A 20,177-nucleotide genomic window follows, 5' to 3' on the forward strand; every position below is an offset into this window, starting at 1 on the left:
CCTTCCCATTCCTGTTTTACCATCCCACCCCTCTCCATTTCTAAATTACTCCTTGCTCTCATTTAGATATTTAGGGATTTGTAATTTGATGAAACCACAATTTGGTGTAAACATTGTATTGTATTCCAGCACTTCAAATTGATTTAAAAAAATTCTTATATGGAATGGATTTTGGATTCTGAAATTTTACAAAATGCATTTGCCTAAAGAAATTAGCTATATACATGTATAATAAGGTATTAAATTAATTTTGTTTAATGAATTTCTGAAATAAATCAAACCAAAAATTGAGAGCTTTCAAATCATATAACTTAATTTGGCACGTATGATTCTTTATGATTTGTTAGTGTAAATTATATATTAGTAATAACAAGACTAATGTGCAAGTGAAATTAATTCTAATAATATATAAAACAATAGATCTGAAAAGTTTTTATACAGTGGAAACTTGTTAACACACTCTTAACCAAAATGTCTGATAACAGTGATTTTAGAGTCTCAAGTTTATAAATAAACTCATGATGCCACAAACTTAATTCATTAGCCCCAGCAATTTCGTGTTAACAAGTTTCCTGTATTTTGCAACATAAATTACCGTACTGACGCGAGTATAGTCCCACCTTCGAGTAAAGTCCCACCCCCAAAGTTTCAAAAAATTCTGAGAAATATTTTCGGTTTTGGAGTGTACCTGGACCTGGAGCTAAATGTTAGGATCATTCATGGTTGATTAAAAAAAAATTTAGGCCTATATGTTTTGAATAAATTTGTACTCATGTCATACTCTATTATGAATTCAAAATGCATTGAATTTGTATACAAATTTATTCAAAACACATAGGCCTACAATTAAAATTTTTAAATTTAAATTTTTTTTTTTTAATCAACCATTAATTATCTACCATTTAGGTTTAGGTCCAGGGACACCAAAACCAAAAAAAAAAAAATCGAAATTCGAGTATAGTCCCACCCCAATTTTGAAAAATGTTCACCCCAAAACGGGGTGGGACTATACTCGAATCAGTACGGTATATAATCTCATAAAGTACATTATACACAAAAATAATAATAAATATTTGTAATTATCACTAAATAAATTTTGAAAGACAAACAATAAATTTAACAATTACTTTTTATTTGACAAGTCGGTTTACCCATTGGTTGTTGGCGCGGCGCATAGTAGACGACCTTGTCAAGTTGTCCCTTCTACGCGATCGCAATTCACCAGTGCGTATCTGCATTTCCTGGACTGCGGAACTAATAAAAAATTAACTTTAGACTCATATTCCTTGATCATGATATATTTGTATCCAGCTTCATTGGTGATTGGTTGCAAACATCTCACTAGTGTGGCAGCTATTTTCCAATCACTGGTTAGTATAATAAGGTGGCATAGTTGTATCTCAAGCTTCACATCACTTTATTGGTTGCAAGCATTGGGCATAGTTTATACCATTGTGAATCAAATAAAAAGGTAGCACATTTGATCCAGCTTCACACCACACGTCATTGGTTGCAAGCATTGGTCATCATGCCACCGTAAATCAAATCAATAAAAAGGAAGGCAGTATTCCTCCAGCTTCACAACATGAGTTTCCACGAATGTGTAGGTTGTAAGCATGGCACTATGCCTTAAATTGTGTTGAGTCAAATGAACTCCATATGTACAAACCTTTCCATCTGCAAGACAAAAACAAAACAGAGATAGATGGTTAATATAGTACCTTGCACCTTTTATTTTTTAACAGTGATACATTTTTCTCCATGCATACCAACTTCCCAGTTTGTTTCTTGTGGGGCTTCCACAAATCAATGCTTATTTGGCTTCTTTTGCTTAGGTTTGGGCTCACCACTTGATTCAAATTCTTGATTAGACAAGTGAATTTTGCACCTAGTACAAACACAATCAGTTGGCCCAATTCCCCTTTTGGTCAAGTTATTCACAAGTCTGGTATGATGTGGCAGGCCATCACTTTGAATAATGTGCCAGTACTTTGATGGGAGGTTTTGTTTATGGCACACTGCACATGGTCCACGACCAGGGCGGTCGGGGTGGCTTTGTCACAGGAAGATTTTGGTGCCATGATTTAAAGGGAATTTAAATTGAAACAGCTGTGCATTAGTAGAAGTCTTGACCTACAATTTACCTTACAATATTTACATTACCTTACTTTACATACTTACCTTACACAAATTACATTACAATATTACAAATTACATTACAATATTACAAATTACATTACAATATCATACTTGCATGAAAGGTTTTCAGTATTATATGGACTTGCGCAATATAACAAAACACAATTTAATGCAGTTTTATATTTTAAATTTCAACAGCTGAAGAAAGCAAGTTGCTGTTGCAATGTTGGTGTGAATCAATTATCAGGACAGAATTTTGACAGTCAATGTATACATGCAGCAAACATTAGAAAAATATATTGCATTGTAAAGTATACATACCTTCTCCGGCACTTCTCAGTTGGGCACACCCGTTATTCAACAACAGTTCCTCTGAAGTCTGAAAGCATAATGCAACAAATAAATTAATCAGGCACAATCAGGAACAGCATTTTCTACAGTACAGCTCCTCTTCAGTTGCATTTGCAAGAGTGATTTATAGCTCCTCTTGATGACTTGTTAAATTCATAACATTTGGCTACATACATCAGGCATGAGACTGCACTTTCCTAAAAACAAACTGACAATGCGTGTGAAATTGGGCAAAAAGTACCAAAAACAGGCCTAAATTTAATAAAGTTACAGAATTAATATTTTATTGAAAGACTAGTCTTAAATTGATAATCTAACAAGTATCCAGATTAGTCAAAATTGACAAATCTCCCTAATGGAAAAAGAATTATTTAATATGTGGGGATTTTTAAAACTGAAGACTGTCTAAAAAAAAAAAAGGATAATCGACCGACCGACCCAAATTTCAATTTTTCCCACTTGAGGGCAACACAACAAAAAAAATGTTTTGCCTAATAAAGAAGTTGAGCTGCCGGGCGCCGAAATTGTCGAGTGCAATGACGTCCCAGTTAAATACAATGAAGGCTGACGACACAAATAACCATTACGTCATTGCACTTACACAATTTCGGCGCGGGAATTTTGAATATCGTGTGTTGATGAGAGCCGACTGTTTTTATTCGTTTTATGGTCAATTTGAGTTTGTTTTAAATAAAACCATGTGATTCGTGCTTGATAATTGTTTTTGTAACATAGGAATAATGTTCAGGGTTCCAGCACCTTTTTAAAATTCAAGGACTTTCAAGGTCCAAAAGCACGATTTTCAAGGACTTACCACAACACAAAAATCATGATCGCTCTCCATGCGGCACATATTAACAAAGTGACAGCTCCTCCCCAAATTTTGTCAAAATTATATTTTAAATTCAATTTGCAAGGACTTTCAAGGACTGTGTGCAGTTTTCAGGACTTTAAAGGCCTTGAAAAGGCGTTTTCAAATTCAAGGACTTTCAAGGACCGTGGGAGCCCTGAATGTTATGATTGCCCGAGACTCCCTTTAACTAAAAGTTGTCAAGAAAAAAATTGTTGGCGCAAGAAACAAAAATTAGGAACGAAATAAAAATAAAAAATGTTTGCGTTGGTATGCATCGGTAACCATAACTTGCGTCAGTAGCCATACATACAGTGTACGTTGATAACTTGCGCCAGCAAATTTGTGTATCAATTTCATCTGATACACGCGACCACAATAGCATTTTAGAATAAAAATGAAGCACACTTGAATGCGACGGCAAAGTAACCAACACGCCCTCTTCAATTAGTCCAACCGAGAAGTTGTTAAACTACATTATTACTGAAGTTCAACCGGAATAAAAGAAATTGTTGCTCCATAAATTATAATCATTTTTCATAACAAAATATGATATGAAAACACAGGTGAGCAATGTATGAATATATGGAGAGGTTAAACAGGTTGTAAATTATCAATATTAAAGGCCTATTCAGTGATTTGCTCATCCGGACGATAGTAAAATCATCAAAATTCAGATTTTGGTACCTTTGTCATTGTCATAGATGTGCTGACATAGTGACATAGGCTGCTAGTGGTTCAGCCGAAAGCTGTGTATTTACGACAAAATAAAGGCATTTACATGAATCTGTAATTTCTGTACTCTCAGTACAGAAATTAGCTACATGTATTTGAATGGGGCTTCAACTTCTTCAATATTGCTGTTTGCTTTTTGTTTTAAATTGCAAAATTTTTCATTTCAAAAATACCAAATGACAATTTGAATGCCTTATCCTTCACTTTTAAAGCAATTTATAAACAATTTTAATTTTTTTACACTTTCGCTGGGATCACTGAATAGGCCTTTAATACTTTGTGACATTTATAATGAAAACATAATTAAAACAGTCAAAAACGTTATTTCGATAACTTCACAATGAATTGTTTTAAATTTAATATATTTGAAAATTGGTGACGATTGAATGAATTGAATTGTCTACTTGTATTACAAACGGTCACCGAATACGAAAGTAACAGGAGTTGTACACACGTCACTTGACAGTACATGTAGATACATTGTAGATTTCTCGAATATTGTACCAAGTCATGAAGTCCAAGACGGCAAGAGCAAACCAAATGAAAAGTCAGTAAAATTAGGATTTAGGTCATAGCAGCTGAATGCTATGCTGGGATCTTGTCTCGTATCATAATACATGGACATGGTAATTCATGAATTGGTATAAATATGTTGAATTTGTTTGAGTTTGATTGACATTCGACATTCAGAACTTGTCATTGACCCGACAGAATTATCGAAAAATTGACATAATGGCCATCAGGATCAGCATTGTAAATTACGAATAAACAATCATGACAATACCTGATGTAATGCAGCAGTGAGTTTATGGCTATTTAAGAGGCATTATCTGTTATTTTGGAGAATTTTTTAAAAATGTTTGCCACGGTCAAAAAATGGATTTCCTTTAAACTTTCATATTTGATGCACCTTGACCTGAAACAAACACACATGAAATAAATTTGGGAAAAATATCCCCGTTGCCATGGTAACAGCCAACTTTTCATTTTAGGCCTATTTTCACAATTTTTGCATTTTTCAGCAGTCAATTTGTCAAGTTTTGAAGCCAGTGTTACTAATATACACAATATATATATACTGTTTTCTTTATAAGGGATGAATAGGTCAAACCTTAGATGCCGCATTGAAAGTATAAAAATAATCACCAGATGTCAGGGTGGGTTATACCATTTATTTGAAATAGGGGTGTTTTTCAATTTTTTCAAAGAATGAAAATATACCAACTTTGTATAGCTCATAAACCATATGGTAGTGCTCCGATTTCAACATCGACCACAGCATGTTGAGATGATACATTGGTCTTATGAAAAAGTTACATTTGAGCTTGGGGAAAACACATCTGTATATACAGTGTTGCCAGACATTTTCCTATTTTTCGAAATTCAACACAAATCTCACCTTAAGTTAAATGATGTGAAAATGAAACATCATCCTTTCAAGGAACATTTATTCGAAAGAGTGTTTTTATTCATATCAAATTTGATCAGTTATAATGGTCAGTGTTGTTCTAAACCACATGGGTGTTGCCATAATTGGAGTTTAATTGTGATTTGTGGATATTTTCAACTTTTTACAAGTCATAAAAATACCAAAATGCATTTCTATAATAAAGAAAGAAACATCGACCTCGTCATGTTGAGATGATACACTGGCCTTATGAAAAGTTATTTTGATGGTGGGGGGGTAAAACATCAGTTTATACAGTGTTGCCAGATATTTTCCTATTCAATTCAACACAAGTCTCGCCCAAAGTTAAAATATATGAAAATGAAACTTCACCTTCATACGGAACATATCTTTTTAGAAAGAAAGTTAATTTCATATTCAATTTGATCATATGGGATGGTCAGTGTTATTCTAAGCCACATGGGTGTTGCCATAGCTGGCGTTTAATATGACAATTTAGATATTTCCAGCTCTTAAAAATAGTACACATCCTTAAAATTATTGTGGAATGAACGCAATATTAAGGTTAAAAATTAACCAAAGAACACTTGGTATGTGAATTTAAATTTTAAATTTGAGTTCGGAAAATATTTCCTTCTATACAGTATTGCCAAATATTATCACATATGTTCAAAATTCAACGTATGTTGAGCTTTTTTCAGCTTTTTGTCAGCTTTTTCAGCTATTTTTTAGTCTTAAAAATGCCAAAATACAATGGCATGCATTCCTAAAATAAAGATGTGAAAATGAAACATCGACCTCATCATGTTGAGATGATACATGGGTCTTATGAAAAATTTACATTTGAGCTTGAGGAAAAACATCTGTTTATACAGTGTTCCCAGATATTTTCCTATTTTTTTCGAAATTCAGCACTAGTTTCACCTTAGGTTGAAAATGAAAGTTTCTTAGAAAGAAATTTACTTTCTTATTAAATTTGATCAGTTGTATAAATGGTCAGTGTTGTTCCAAACCACATGGGTGTTGCCATAATTAGGGTTTAATAGTGAGATGTGAAAGTGAAACATCAACTTTACCATGTTGAAATGATACATATTTGGTCTTATGAAAAATTTACACTTAAGCTTGGGGAAAACATGTTTATACAGTGTTGCCAGATATTTTCCAATTTTTTTCGAAATTTAACACAAGTCTCACCTTAAGTTAAATGATACCAAAATGAAACTTCACCTTCACAAGGAAAGTTTATTAAAATGAAATTTACTTCATATTAAATTTGATCAGTTGTATAAATGGTCAGTGTTGTTCCAAACCACATGGGTGTTGCCATAATTAGGGTTTAATAGTGAGATGTGGATATTTTTATAAGTCATAAGGGTTCAAATAGCGACGTTTTCACATATTTTTGTGGACCTGAGAGGACATCAGACATATATTGAAATTTGCGATATAATACAAATTTCATGGCAAATGATTAAAAATTAATATATTTTGAAATTTATCAGATCTCAAAAGTTTCGTATTGAAGATATAGATTTTTTCACCAAAACACCTAAAAATGTAGGTCTTTTGGGAAAAAATCTATATCTTCACTATGAAAGGTCAAATTTTTCAATTAACATTAATTAATTGATTAGTGGTCGGCTTTTCATCCCAGCTACATGCACTTTAAGTACACATCATTAGATTTATTAAGTTAACTTTGAGGACTGTAATATGTCAAAAAATTCAATATACATAATTTACCCTAAAATTTTTATTGTATCAAAAAAAAAAAAAAAAATCAAAATTATTTTATATCAGAAGGACATTCCTCGTACTCAAAATGCAATTTGGTATGTCTGATGTGCTCTCAGCTCTCAAGGTGGGTGACCAACCCCTTAAAATACAACACAGAAAACATCAAACATGTATACTTTAAAATATACATAAAAGCCATAATTTTTTTACCAATATACACATACTAGCTATAGGCTAAAATAAATTAAAATAACATAAGATTGTTACATTGCAAAAAGATGCATATAAGAGTAAGATAATGTTTAAATTACGCCTACCCCATATTATTAAAGCACACATCCCAACTAAATATACTTGCAAAAAAGATATGGGGAAGAAATGGGCAAAAAACTATATATAGATCCAGTAAATGTCTCGAAAGATATGAGAATAGTCAAAGACAATAATGCACAGAACCTTTTCACAGCCAGACAAATAAATGTCCAGTTACTTTTCCCGAGAGGAGCTCGTAGGAGAGTCGAAAGTATGACATTTAAAGTCATGCTGAAGAAGAAATGACCATTGAAATGTTGCATGATATTGTTGCTTATTCTCTGTCATTCAAGCATCCCCTGCTCATTGATGACATGAATTTGTATGAGCTTGTAAAAAGGAAGCAGCGAACTAAAATTAAGCTTTCAAGACTGAAAGAGATTTATATGAACACTTTTGCAGATACTTGCAGGGTTAAAGCAAAATAAAAAATCACCAAATGTTGATAAAAGTTGTCTGAGGAAATATCCGTTTCAAGTAGAAAAAGAGGACTACTGGGCACAGTATACCTATGACATGACCCCGGAGGGTTTCTCCCTGGTTAAAGGTATACGGGGATGTGCCACGGTTTTGGGGGTACCTTAGCAATTTTGGTATGTCGATTGGTGGGTTTGCAGTGGAGACAATACGCCAAATTGGGTGCACTAAGGCAAAAGTGCCCATAAAAGCGCCAAATTAGGACAAATTTGTGTGCTTTTTGGGTGTTTTTTGTGAAAAATTGCTATAACTTTAATAAGGTGTCATTTTAAAATTGAAAATGTATCCACATTTCACTATTAACTCCATTTATAGTGGCATCATCCATGTGGTTTATTCATGGCAGCGATTTAAACAATATAAATCCTAAAGTCAGACATACGTTGTAAAAAGCTGGAGACTGGAAGCTGGAAATATCTAAATTGTCATATTAAACGCTAGCTATGGCAACACCCATATGGCTTAGAATAACACTGACCATCCCAGATGATCAAATTGAATATGAAATTAACTTTCTTTCTAAAAAGATATGTTCCGTATGAAGGTGAAGTTTCATTTTCATATTTTATAGTGGCATCATCCATGTGGTTTATTCATGGCAGCGATTTAAACAATATACCCAGCAAACACAAAACGTTTTCGACATCATTCGCAAAAGGTTATAAAAGGTTGTCAGAAAACGTTTAAATGTCGGGTTGTATAAAGGGTACATTAATGGTATAAAATGTTTTCATAACATTTATTGGTAATTTACTGCACAGCAAACACAAATGTTTTACAGAAAACATTTAAATGTCGGGTTATATAAAGGGTATAAAAACGTTTTAATAACATACCAAAATCATTTTGAAAACTTGGTACAAATCATTCTAAACAGAATGTTATTTTGGGGTTGAAAAATATTTTGCAAAAAATGTTTGCCCAAAATATTTGCAATAACGTTCTTAAAATGTTTTCACGACCTTTATATAACCCGACATTTAAATGTTATTAAAACGTTTTGTAAAAAACATTTTAAGAACATTTCTGTGTTTGCTAGGTGCAAATATTTTGACATAATGTTATTCAAGTGTTGACAAAATATTTGGCCAAAAATGTTTGCAAAAATAGTTTACAATGACATTTCGAAAACATTTTAAAAATATTGTTGTAGTGTGTTTTCATACAAAACGTTTTAAAACAATTTCATGACCTTTATATAACCCGACATTTTAATGTTATTAAAACGTTTTTACCTAAACCAAAACCCAAAATATAACTAATTTAAAACGTTTTAAAAACGTTTTTGTGTTTGCTGGGTAAATCCTAAAGTCAGACATACGTTGTAAAAAGCTGGAGACTGGAAGCTGGAAATATCTAAATTGTCATATTAAACGCCAGCTATGGCAACACCCATATGGCTTAGAATAACACTGACCATCCCAGATGATCAAATTGAATATGAAATTAACTTTCTTTCTGAAAAGATATGTTCCGCATGAAGGTGAAGTTTCATTTTCATATCTTTTAACTTTAGGCGAGACTTGTGTTGAATTTTGAAAAAATAGGAAAATATCTGGCAACACTGTATAAACTGTTGTTTTACCCCCCCCCCCCAGATCAAAATAACTTTTTCATAAGGCCAATGTATCATCTCAACATGACGAGGTCGATGTTTCTTTTTTTATTATAGAAATGCATTTTGGTATTTTTATGACTTGTAAAAAGTTGAACATATCCACACCTCACAATTAAACCCCAATTATGGCAACACCCATGTGGTTTATCTGGCAACACTGTATAAACTGATGTCTCACCCCGCCCCTCCAGATCAAAATAACTTTTTTCATAAGGGCAATATATCATATCAACAGGACGAGGTCGATGTTTCTTTATGTATTATAGAAATGCATTTTGGTATTTTTATGACTTGTAAAAAGTTGAAAATATCCACAAATCACAATTAAACCCCAATTATGGCAACACCCATGTGGTTTAGAACAACACTGACCATTATAACTGATCAAATTTGATATGAATAAAAACTCTCTTTCTAATAAATGTTCCTTGAAAGGATGATGTTTCATTTTCACATCATTTAACTTAAGGTGAGATTTGTGTTGAATTTCGAAAAATAGGAAAATGTCTGGCAACACTGTATATACAGATGTGTTTTCCCCAAGCTCAAATGTAACTTTTTCATAAGACCAATGTATCATCTCAACATGCTGTGGTCGATGTTGAAATCGGAACACTACCATATGGCTTATGAGCTATACAAAGTTGGTATATTTACATACTTTGAAAAAATTGAAAAACACCCCTATTTCAAATAAATGGTATAACCCACCCTGACATCTGGTGATTATTTTTATACTTTCATTGCGGCATCTAAGGTTTGACCTATTCATACCTTATAAAGAAAAAAATTATATATATATTGTGTATATTAGTAACACTGGCTTGAAAACTTGACAATTTGACTGCTGAAAATGCAAAATTGTGAAAATGGGCCTAAAATTGAAATTTGCCTGTTACCATGGCAACGGGGATATTTTTTCGAAATTTATCCCATGTGTGTTAGTTTGAGGTCAAGGTCCATCAAATATGAAAGTATAAAGAAAATCTATTTTTGACCGTGGCAACTCTATTCTCAAAAATAACAGATAGTTCCTCTTAATACATGTATAAGCTTACCAATCATGTTACAGTACAATCGTTGTTCGGCGAATCGCCATATTCGTGCACTGACAACACATGTGAAAGAGCATATCGCAAGCGCACATGTCATGCACGTGTGCCGAATTTTGCTCCAATTTTGAGACACTTTTTCTCTACAATCCGTATCTTGCTCATTAACGGTTTTACAATCAAAAGTTGCCTAAAATACTAATGAAACAAATGCATGCATGTAATTTAGGCTCACAGGGATAAGACAAGAAATATTCTAATCAACTTAGCGTAAACAATCGTAAAATACCACTTACCAGTACAGTCAAGGACGCCGCTGCTGGGGATGATATTTTCCTAACCGGATTAGCAAGGTTAATCCCAGATATATATTAAGAAAGTTCCTATAACTAGGTTTATTTTAAAACAAACCCGGTTTAAAACAATCAATCTGACCTTTTAGAATCGATTAGAGAAGTAAACCCGCTTATGACGCGCGAAAATATATCGATCTTGATACCACGAGGGCTCAGTTCGTCAATGCGAAGTTCGCATCGTAAAAACTTGACCTTTAACGGTCAAATCGCGAGTTGGACGTCGTACTACTTCTTGTGAGAATTTTGTTGACAAGAAACGTTTGCCAAGCGGTCAAAAAGAGCATGCTTGTACCGATTTTTATTGCGTCACTTGTAAATCTTGGGTAGAAGGGTCCCATCAATGTTTTATGCTCCCCGTATCTCTACCCGATGATGATGATAATGAGCCCGAACAGAATATTCCCGAGATATATTATTTTTATGATTTTGAATGTGAACAAATTACTGGGGTGCATAGACCAAATTTGGTCGTTGTTCGATGGATATGCACAGATTGTTTAGACATACCAGAAAATGCAAAAAATAGACAGGAAAGAATTGACCAGTGTAAACTTTGTGGTGTTCCCGAAAAAGATCGGGAAATGTCTTTCAAAGGCCCCGATGCAGCAAAGCTTTTGTGTCAGTGGCTCTTTGCACCACAGTCTGATCAGTACAAACTAAACAAACGTGGACAAGTAACAAGCACTCCAAATTTCCGCAGAACGGTAATTGCTCACAATTCGCAAAGTTACGATCTGTACTTTGTTCTGAATTATATGATCAAAAATGGCTGCAGACCCGATACTATCATTAGGAAAGGTGGAAAACTTTTGTACATGACCAAAAATGGTAACTGTATCAGATTTATTGATTCACTCAACTTCCTCCCTATGTCATTATCAAAATTGACTTCAGCCTTTGAACTTCCTGCTCCTAAGGGGACATTTCCACATTATTTTAACCAACCCCAAAACACAGGGTATGTAGGGCCTATGCCCGACCCTTCATATTACGGCGTCGATCGAATGATGCCTAAAGCTCGTGAAGACTTTCTAAAATGGCACGCTGAACAAGTAAAACAGGGCCACGTGTTTGATTTTGATATGGAGTTATTTGAGTACTGTAGGTTAGACGTTGAAATCTTACAGCAAGCATGCATTAAATTTCGTGAACTGTTCATGAGTCTTACAAGTATGGAGAACTACAAGGGTATAGACCCCTTCAAACACAGTGTAACTTTAGCCTCAGCATGTAATCTGGTATATAGGTCCATATATTTAAAAAGAGACACAATAGCTTTGCTTCCTCCACAAGGGTTTCAACCCAAGAAGAGGTATTCAAAGAAAGCGTTACAGTGGTTACATTATGAGAGCGTCAAGAGGGGGTGTCACATACAACATGCGTGTAATGGCGGGGAATTCAAAATAGGAGGACACTATGTAGATGGGTGGTGCGAATCAACAAAAACAATCTTCGAGTATAAGGGGTGCGCGTTCCATGGTTGCAAGTGTATGGGGGCCCAGAGTAAAAATAATATTACTCAGAAAAGCATGTCCTCTTTGTACCAAAGTACTTTGAGAAAAATGAACGAATTAAAATCAATTCCTGGAATTACGGTGATTGAAAAATGGGAATGTGAATTTGATAAGGAGTTACGGGATAAAAAGTCCGACGCACGGGAAATAGTTGCCGAAGCCAGCACAGCGCCTCCACTCGATCCAAGACAGGCTTTCCATGGGGGGAGGTGTAATGCTCTGAAATTATACCATGATGTTAAAGAGGGAGAACAGATCTTTTACTATGATTTTTGCTCATTATATCCTGATATAAACAAATACGCTAGGTATCCTACGGGGGTACCTACAATAATTCACGACAATTTTGACGAATCTATTGACAACTATTTTGGTTTGATTCAGTGTGATGTAGTTCCTCCTACAGATTTATACTACCTGTTTTACCTTGCAAACCTCCTAGCGGTAAGTTGACGTTTGCCCTATGCAGAACTTGCGCCGAAACGGAGCAGCAAACTCCCTGCAAACATGGAGACAAATCTAGGTTCTTTAGGGGGGTATGGGTCAGTGAGGAATTGAAGAAGGCAGTTCAGATGGGGTATACTATAATTAAAATCCACGAGGTTTGGCATTTTCAAGAATCTACACTCTTAGAAAAAAAGGTTCCAGAGGGGGTTCTTGAAATGACAAATGGTTCTTGTTGGAACATCACATCTCCAAAGAACCTTTTAAGGTTCTTTATGTTCTTGAAAAGGGTTCTAAATAGCAAAATGTGGGTTCTATAGGGTTCTTCCAAGAACCATAATTTTAAGGACAACGGGTTCCAGACTGTCAACACACACCTATGTTGCAATAATATACCTACACATGATAAATGAGTTTTAAATTAAATGTTTTTGTACTTTATCCTTTTGAACAATACTGTCTATAAAAAGTGAGCTTACTAGTTATTTTCTTTTCCTTAATTTATTTGATATACCTATTTCAATGATACACTGGTGAGAATTTCAATCAATTATTCCTGCTGCGTAACGATATGTAGTGTGCAGTAAAGCGGTCATCTAGCAAGTTCACATGTTGACACCATAGAATATATATTCTGCTTTTTAAACTTTTACCCCATAATTTCCCCCATTCTTCAAGCCATGCCTTTATCGGGGGTTAATTTATCGTTTAAGCTTCTTGGATGTATGCATATTTCGCGGTTATTGCAGTTCTTTGTTGCCCTCCCTTAATAATAAATAAATAAATAAATAAATAAATAAATAAATAAATAAATAAATAAATAAAGAAGGTTCTTTCTAGAACCCATTAAAAAAGGTTCCATCAAGAACCTGTAGGGTGCTCCCAGTGGGACAAACTGCAAGAACCATTAATGGTTCTTGAAAGAACCATTAAGGTGCTTAATAGAACCTGAATGGGTTCTAGATAGAACCCTGTTTCATGGTTCTTTATAGAACCTCCACAAAAGGGTTCTTAAGTAGAACCTTACATGGTGCTCCCCACGGGACAAGCTTTAGCACCTTTTATGGTTCTAAATGGAACCTTTTTTTCCTAAGAGTGTACTCAATATGACACAGAAACAAAAGAGGGTGGACTTTTTGCGGATTACATTGATACTTTCCTAAAAGTAAAACAAGAAAGTTCTGGGTGGCCATGACGTTAAAACAGAGGAGGAGAAAGAAAACTATCTCAAGGAGTACGAGCAACATGAGGGAATAACCTTAGATAAAGATAAACTTAAACCTAATCCAGGGCTTAGGACTGTCTCAAAGTTATGCTTAAACACACTTTGGGGCAAATTTGGTCAGGCCGAAAACATGCCAAAAACTGAATATACAAACTCTCCAGCTAGAATTTTGGAACTTCTAGGCAGTAGCAAATTCGAAGTCAATGACTTTATAATTTTCCACAATGAACATCTATGCGAGGCTCACTATACCCTCAAAGACGAGTTTGCCGAATCTGCCATAAATACTAATGTAGTAATTGCAGCATTCACTACCGCATGGGCAAGACTTAAACTTTATTCTGTTTTAGAAAAGTTGGGTACAAACACTTTATACTTTGACACAGACAGCGTAGTGTTTGTACATAGGAAGGGGGATTACTTACCCCCCTTAGGAAATTGAATATATGAATACAAAAGCCACCTAAGTCCATACTTTGGCCAAATTGAGTTAAGCATGGGAAATTGTTGCTATACATAGGCCTGTCATATGCATGAAAGAACAACTCAAATTCATTCTCTGTGTCTATTGGGCATGTGAAAAATAGCATGTATGAAAGAATCATCCAATTCCATGATTTGAGTCTTGTAACACATTGATTGAAATCCAGTATGTATAAAAGTCCACTTGTAACACATTCATTGCTAGAGAATGACTTTTGAACAAAAAATGGGTTTAATAAAGGAAAGTGTGTGGTTTATATTACATGGCAGAATGCTTATCAACATTATACATACCTGTGTGCTTTATTTTGTATTATCTTACTAGTGGTAATCTCATTCTAACATTGTTGTCTTTGTATATGATTCAAAAAAGTCCAAAATTTAAAATGAATCCCACGAAGTCCCTGAAATGCTAATCGTCATACCTAATACAGGTTAATTCACTCATTTGCACGTAAAACTTACCATATTGACCAGGTAAATCTAACTGAAGGAATTAAAATGATACACGGGTTTTTCTCTCAAAATAACTTCGCATGGACTTAGGTGGCTTTTGTATTCATGTATTCAATTATTTGGGGGAACTCACCAGTGAAATAGATCCTAAAGATGGAAAATATATTCAAACGTTCTTAAGTGGGAGGCAGAAAAACTATGCCATGAAATATGATACTGGAAAAACCACAGTTAAGGTGCGCGGGATTACACTGAATCACGATGCTGTCCAGACAGTCAATTTTGACACATTAGATGAAATGTTAAAACCGAATTCTACTTTGGAAAAGCTAACAGTGCCTCTTCCAGGCAAAATAACCAGGGATGTCAAAAACAAAGAGATCGTCAACAAAGATACGCATAAAGATTATAGAGTTGTATATACGAAACGTGTACGTGAACCTAACGGTTATGAAACGCTCCCTTATGGATATCGTAAATAAATTATATTTACCCCGCCCACCCTCTCATTATACTGTCACCAAACTTAGGCCTATCCTTGTTGTTTTAGACCTTTAATGCATTTGATTCGCCAGGTTTGTTTTCATTGTTATTATTATTATAATTGCGAACTTCTTCATAAATTGTTCGCGATATAGTTGCAACTTGTCATTTCAGCTTTGATACTCGAAGTGGTAACATCTTCATAATCATGGAGAGAGAACAGCGTTGCAGTCTACTATTAACTCTACAAAATTTAAAACAAAACAAGCCGTTCATAACATTCGTGCTGGTTGTGTTCATCTTAACTGGGGTCTACCTAGGGGTTCCTTTGGCGGTGCTTGACAAAGCCACCTCATCTTTAGACAGCAATTTTAACTTTATGAAAGAAATGTTCGATTCACCATTAAATGCTACACAAGAGACAAAAAATGTGTCATTAGTTAAAACAGCCCAGTCCATCAAATGGGGTTCGATTCTGTCACACCTACAGCATGCTTGGCAGATCATGTTATACAACTGAGCGAAGGAATATTTATAAGTGTCTGTAATTACAAGGGAAAAATAATCATAGATATACGTAAATTCACGGGAAATTCCAAAATTGGAATCACTCCTACCATCGTAGGGATCGGTCTTAATTTAGACCAGTGGGATGTATTAACGCAGTATATCAGCATTATCAATCGTTACATTCACGATCTGTCTTAATCCTAATCAACAGGGTCTACATGTATAATTATGCTTTTGTTATAACTTTTTAATGTGTTCATATTCATATTACATTTTTAAATATCCTTGTTTATCTCAATTAAGGTACATTTGACGAAGGTCTCTCATACGACATGGACGCTCGGCTCTCTCATCCTAGTAGTTATATTATCAGCGGTAGTAGCGGTTGTGGAAAAACCCAATTTACCCTAAAACTTTTAAAAAATTGGTCCCAACTTGTAAACGAAGGTCCTCCCGAAAGAATTATTTGGCTATACGGGGAATTTCAAACGACCTATACGGAAATCTTAGCTATATTCCCTCAAATTGAATTTATTCAAGGCGTCCCGAAGATGTTTGTAACATGTTTGATGCACGTACAAGAAATTTATGCATCATCGATGATTTAATGCAAGAATGTTCAGGGGATAAAAACGTTTGTAATTTATTTACCAAAACGTCCCATCATAGAAATTTGAGTGTCATTTTCATCACACAAAATTTGTTTTTTCAAGGAAAAGAGAGCCGAACCATAAGTCTTAATGCACATTATATCGTATTATTTAAAAATCCAAGAGACAAAACAGTAGTTATTTCTTTGGCAAAACAAATGTATCCAGGAAATGTTAGATTTATGAGAGAAGCTTACGAAGATGCCACAAAAGAACCATTTGGTTATATTTTCATCGACTTAAAACCAGGAACGGAGGAACAATTACGGTTAAGAACACGTATATTTCCTGATGAACAACCTACCGTAGTTTACGTTCCTAAAACAGTATCAAAACGTAGATAAAAGCGATGAAAACTTTGTAGCATCTTCATTCTGTAACCATGTCTCACAACGTAAAGAACCACGCCGACTTGCTTAAAGTCTTGGCACGCTGCAAACCTAAACAACGTAAAATTCTTTTGCAAAATGCCAGCCCAAATCTTTTAAAATGTTTGTGCGAGTGTTGTCTTAATGTATTAAAAGGGAATGTCAAGCTCTCTGCTAGTCAGAAGCGACAATTGCATCGTCACAAAAGGATCTTAAGAACCTTAGCTGACCGTAAAACTCCAGTCAAACGTAAAAAACAGCTACTCGTTCAGAAAGGAGGTTTTTTACCAGCTCTACTAACACCTATACTGTCGACTTTGGCTGGTCTATTTTTAAAATAGCATCATGCAGCACGCTCAAAAGATGATCTTAGTCAACCCCGAGACACTCTCATCCACAGTGAAAGATAGACCTACATCTTCAGAAAGTTTGACGAGGTCCTGACTGGACCAAGAACTTAAAGACATTTTAGACAGGACAGACTTGGATGCTTACGACAAACTGCAACTTTATAACCAAGTTTTGCAGCGATACTTGACTTTTTATAATAGGACTTCTACTAAACGACCTATGACCGTGAAATTGCTGCAAGACACACCTACCGTTGACATCCCTCTTCCAGACCATGACGACGATGCTCAAAATGACCAGCCTCAAGGAGCTGCTGCTGCACCTCTCAATAAAGCTTCCAAACTTATGGCCAACTTTCCAGTTACATTTAAGAAAAAAGCCGATACTCTTTTAGATATGATTAAAAATAGTCAGGGTGTACTAGACTATAATGAAGGGGGTGAGTTATTAGTAGACGGACACGTCATTTCAGGTAGTCATATTTCCGATTTGATTTACGACGTGTTATTGGGAAAATCAGGGTTTGAACCGAAAGGTTCGGAGCAATTTTTGAAGGGGTTGTTACGTTTGAATGTACCGGAAAGATTAATCCGAAATAAAACCAGACGTTTATCTATGCGTCGAATGAAACAAAGCACACCCCCTCGGAAAAGTATAAAACACATTTCCAAACGAAAAAAGAACGGTTCACCTAAAACGAAAACAGTCAGATCTAAGAGAATCGGTTATCTAAACTGGGAACCTTACACTTAAGAAATAATGTAATAAACTTCTGGAGTATTATATAAAAAGGTTAAAAGAATGGCATATTTATGGATGTACTTAAAGTATGTTATGATGTAAATATGTTGGATGATTTTTTTTTTTTTTACTTTTACACATTTGACTTTTTACAATACTTACAAAATTACAGAACTTTAAAAAATTTTTGTTGTTGAAACTTTACAATAGTAATTACTATAATAATAATAAGTTAGAGTGAGATTTCAACTCTCCCCGTATAGCTCAGTTGGGAGAGCGTTGGACTGTAGATCTTAAGGCCCCTGGTTCGAACCCAGGTGCGGGGAATTAATTTTTTTTTCTTATTATTTATTTATTTATTTTTCTAAATTCCCTGTTATTTATTTATTTATTTCAATTGTACATATGTATATATGTTTTTGTTTTGTGAATCATTGATTGTAAAATATATAAAGAAAGAAAGAAAGACACAACACTATGTAATAAATGCATACCGCACAAGTAAATATTATTTATTTCAACATGATGTATATATTAAAGACTTAAACATGTACAGTAAAGCAGAAAGACACTGCTTGGCATGAAATAAAATACAAGTTTTATACTTATGATGAAAAAAAGAAAAGAAACTAATATATTTTTGTACTTGTCTATACTTGTCTACTTTTCATTTTATTTTAGCTATATCAACATACATAGAGTTACCAGGGTTATTCTAGGAATTTAATAATAATAATAATAATAATAAAACTTTCTCTTTCATCTTGGTGCAAAATATTACGACTAACGTAACAATGTTTGAAGAGCACGAGCAATCTGACTTTGGATAAAATCCTTATCAGCGATGGTGGTGTCAAGGTTAAATCTTTTGCTGATGTAGTTATTGACGAAAACATCGTTCAAAGTATGGTCGTTCGTAAACATATCTTGCACAGATGAAAGAGAAATGTGTCGAAAACGGTGAAGAAGATAAAACAGACAATAATGTCCACACACGCTAGAAGTCCCGCCTTGCAGGCGCTTTTTGTTAAAAGTCCCAGAATGTGTATTTGATGCGAGCCATTTGTCAAACTTGTACGTTTCGGGAGGTTTTCCGTAGGAACAAAAGAATTCTCCTCTACCTCTAGTGTCTATAAATACCGCCACCCAATGTTGCCCTCTTTGGAGATAGGATCCGTGTTAATGATATATCCACTCGGATAGTTTGTCACTCTTTGTTCCAGTATCTGATCAGCGGCATATACGCCTCTAAAATATAAGTCACCCAATCTGTCGCTTTTCATAACATCCCTTAGTTGTTGAGAATCCATTGTCCTTAGATGGAATAATCAAATATGATGTTTCTGCTTTTGTCCACCTCCAAGATATTTTGATATTCTGCATACACGAGAATCATTACAGTTTCAGTAAGTGCATTTTGCCATCTTAGCTCCATGCGAAGGTTGCCTTTCTTGACTAGATTTAGATGGTCTCCCGTATTCAAATCAGGACTCAGATCGAAACAGTAAACACTATACCCTTGGGCGAATTCCTCCAGACTGATAAAGTTACCCGTATCCTTGTACATTTTATTCAACCCCTGAAAAAGAGATTGATAAGCCAAGGTGTACGATTGACCATTTTGATGTGTGTATTTAGGAACGAGCGGTTGTGTGCTTGGAATCTGTACACCGTCCAAGGTGAGGCTTAACATATTCAGGTTTCTATGTTTGAAGTTGAAGGGGGATTTCCCGTACACTCCATTGAAGCTGTCGGCGTCAACGCACGTTACAACTAGACGATGAGGCAATTGTCCTAGAAATAACGAATCCTTAGATATAGCCATAGACCCTGTGGGAACCGAGAATGCTTTAATTTCTGACCTCGTTAATGGGTATATGGCAAGACCGTGCTCCAATGCCTTTGCATGTCCCA

General features: G+C 34.8%; 1 long non-coding RNA gene and 1 other non-coding gene across 3 annotated transcripts; one reads left to right on the forward strand and one right to left on the reverse strand.

The window, feature by feature from the left end:
* Window positions 1-1,480: 1,480 nt before the first annotated feature.
* LOC140164710 (uncharacterized) lies at window positions 1,481-11,172 on the reverse strand. 2 transcript variants are annotated; one of them, XR_011860563.1, is made up of 3 exons: window positions 10,979-11,172; window positions 2,461-2,518; window positions 1,481-1,677 (listed from the first exon to the last, which is right to left on the reverse strand). It is a non-coding gene; the product is annotated as an uncharacterized lncRNA (long non-coding RNA). The 2 variants fall into 2 exon arrangements; XR_011860562.1 differs by having other exon boundaries at window positions 10,689-11,172.
* Window positions 11,173-18,516: 7,344 nt separating this feature from the next.
* Window positions 18,517-18,589, forward strand: Trnay-gua (transfer RNA tyrosine (anticodon GUA)). Its single transcript has one exon. It is a non-coding gene; the product is annotated as a tRNA-Tyr (tRNA).
* The last annotated feature ends 1,588 nt before the right edge of the window (window positions 18,590-20,177 follow it).

Source organism: Amphiura filiformis, chromosome 11 (assembly GCF_039555335.1).
Source record: "Amphiura filiformis chromosome 11, Afil_fr2py, whole genome shotgun sequence".
Lineage (NCBI taxonomy): Eukaryota > Metazoa > Echinodermata > Ophiuroidea > Amphilepidida > Amphiuridae > Amphiura > Amphiura filiformis.